Below are 3,163 nucleotides of genomic sequence, written 5' to 3' on the forward strand. Positions count from 1 at the left end.
TGTGTGTGTGTGTGTGTGTGTGTGTGTGTGTGCGTGTGCGTGAGTGTGCGTACATGCGTGTTCGTACGTCAATAAATGTGTGTGCGTGTGTGTGTGTGTGTGTATGTGTGTGTGTGCGTGTGCGTGAGTGTGCGTACATGCGTGTTCGTACGTCAATAAATGTGTGTGCGTGTGTGTGTGTGTGTATGTGTGTGTGTGCGTGTGCGTGAGTGTGCGTACATGCGTGCTCGTACGTCAATATATGTGTGTGCCTGTGTGTGGTGCGCGCGTATAGGTGTGACAGTACGTGTGGTAGTGTAAAAGGAAATATTCCGCAAATTAAGTAGGAGTTGTAGGCGTTTACCATCCTATCAAGTTCTGCTTGCTGTTGCTCCACCTGCTTCTGTAACTGGTGAACAGTTTCCATCAAGTTGATATCCACTCTTGTAACCTCTCCGGCAGAATATTCTCTAAATTATATATTAAATACCACTTTAAAATTGAAAGGAAAAAAACTGAGCAGAACAGAATTATTCTCATTTTTGACTTTTGATCTTCACAGACGTTTAAATGCTCAGTGGATTTACCATTGATTTTATTGTATATTAATTTTCAATCAATTATTAGTTATATTTTTAATAGTTTTGATAACATATTTAATAAATAATTATATAAATATTATATTTATTGTGACTATTTGCAATTAATCATAATAATAATAGGCTCATAGTTTATATTATGATAATTAATAATATTAATAAATGAAATTATAGAATAATTCTGTATCATCAACATAATTAGTTAATTATATTGAAAATATGAAAGATTTTTATACCTTACGATGATAACAATGAGTAGTGCCGACATCAGAGCTAAGAGGACGCACGCACATACGGCCAACAAACGTGAACAACCTCCATTCCCCCGGTGACCAATGTCATTTTTCAGCATTTCCATCGTCGTCGAAGAGTTGCCGCGCCTTTCTAAAAAGGGAGACTTAACTTTTTATGTCATCAGGGGCTCATAATTATAATTATAATTATCTGATGATATTGGGTATATAGGCCGGATATTTTTCTGTCATTCTAAGTCGGAATAACGTAATTTTATACACGGCAACACATTGCTCAAAATGCGTGTCAGGGGTTTGGTAATGAGTGCCGTAATTTATGGTTCTTTACTTACTGCAAAAANGCGTGCGTGCGTGCGTGCGTGCGTGCGTGCGTGCGTGCGTGCGTGTGGGGGAGTAGAAAAGTAGTCGCAAATTACGTACGAGTTATAGGCGCCTACCATCCTATCAAGTTCTGCTTGCTGTTGCTCCACCTGCTTCTGTAACTGCAGGTGAACAGTTTCCATCAAGTTGATATCCACTCTTGTAACCTCTCCGGCAGAATATTCTCTAGATTATATATTAAATACCACTTTAAAATTGAAAGGAAAAAAACTGAGTAGAAACAGAAATATTCTCATTTTTGACTTTTGATCTTCACCGACGTTTAAATGCTCAGTGGATTTACCATTGATTTTATTGTATATTAATTTTCAATAAATTATTAGTTATATTTTTAATAGTTTTGATAACATATTTAATAAATATATAAATATTATATTTATTGTGACTATTTGCAATTAATCATCATATTAATTTGCTCCTAATTTATATTATGATAATTAATAATAATAATTAAATGAAATTATAGAATAATTCTGTATCAGCAACATAATTAGTTAATTATATTGAAAATATGAACGATTTTTTTATACCTTACGATGATAACAGCGAGTAGTGCCGACATCAGAGCTAAGAGGACGCACGCACATACGGCCAACAAACGTGAACAACCTCCATTCCCCCGGTGACCAATGTCATTTTTTAGCATTTCCATCGTCGTCGAAGAGTTGCCGCGTCTTTCTAAAAAGGGAGACCTAACTTTTTANGATAAATAATGACGATCCGTGATACGGCTCTGCATTATCACCTCTGAATATATTCAAATAATATATGTTATATAGTATAGGGAGAGAGACGAGTATAATACATGGGCTGAAGCTTTCCCTATGTGATACAAATGATATTTGCTGTAATAATGGATTATGTATGTGAAGACCAGAGACTAATTTAAGTCACTAAAATAACACTTGAATACGTCGAGCAGACCCGGCAGAAGAAGATCGAGATTTTCCGGTGCAAAGGTTCCGAGTTAAATTATGTCACTCCAAATGTGCATCAAAGATTATGGCCCTAGGAGGGTTGGGAGTAGCCACATGCTCACTCTGTGGCTCGGGCGAAGCCGAGGAAGGTCGCTTACTCAATCCGGATAGGTCGAGGCGCCGCGGCACTACGCCGCGCTCGCAGTAAAGAAATACCTAGAAGTGAGAGGCCTGATCGAGGAGAAGGGACAGAACAACCGCCTGCTGTGTGGACAGTACCTCGAGGTGAGTGCGGGCCGATTCTACCGTGCAGACACGGCCACTGGTTAGGTGCCAATGTGTTCACATAACCGACCAACAGTGGAATCAACAGATGGTAATCTAGAACCTTCTCAAACGAATGTTGTTTGGGATCGGTATGAAACTTGCACGAGATGGCTCGCGTTCACGTTTAAGTGGCCTTCCAATTAAAGAACGGAAAGCCATGCCACCTGTAACTAATTAACGCAGGCAAATACTACACAGTACTATCACCATCACATGCACTGGCAGTGGCATAAGTTACATGTAACACACTGACAGTACAGAATGCCATAGAAATTATACGATTTAAGGAGCATAAACCTTCTTCAACCAAATTTAGCTTTTGAAATTTCACTGTGACATTGTAGCCTCATATAGTCATACATCCAGGCATGTATAGATTCTACTAGCAAACCCGGCAGTCAAATTCTTTCTAACAGTAAACAAATCCATGTTTAACCATCCTCTTGAGGGTCAAAAGGTTATCCGACACTTACTCTTCACATGCCAGCGGAAAGTACATTTCATGGTCTTTTGAATAAAGCCATAAATATGGTAGGTCACCGCTGAAACAAAAAAGTTTTTCAATCGCTCCGTCAGACCATGTCCTCAGAAAATGTAAAAATCTGCCCTGTGCCCCATTGACCTTTGACCTGTGACCTCCAATTTCGGCACAGTGATGGCTTTTACTACCATGATGCTATACACCGACTATCACGAGCCTAGGTCG

The 3,163-nt window shown here is 38.9% G+C and overlaps 1 long non-coding RNA gene across 1 annotated transcript in view; it reads right to left on the reverse strand.

Moving 5' to 3' along the window:
* Nucleotides 1-949, reverse strand: part of LOC106810763 — a 1,327-nt gene extending 378 nt beyond the window's left edge. The window contains exons 1-2 of the long non-coding RNA XR_001394059.1: nt 815-949; nt 344-449 (exon numbers count right to left, since the gene is read on the reverse strand). This is a non-coding gene — a long non-coding RNA (uncharacterized LOC106810763). The remainder of the gene's footprint in view (nt 1-343; nt 450-814) is intronic.
* Between the last annotated feature and the right edge of the window lie 2,214 nt (nt 950-3,163).

This window comes from Priapulus caudatus, unplaced genomic scaffold, assembly GCF_000485595.1.
Source record: "Priapulus caudatus unplaced genomic scaffold, Priapulus_caudatus-5.0.1 Scaffold470, whole genome shotgun sequence".
Taxonomy (NCBI): domain Eukaryota; kingdom Metazoa; phylum Priapulida; class Priapulimorpha; order Priapulimorphida; family Priapulidae; genus Priapulus; species Priapulus caudatus.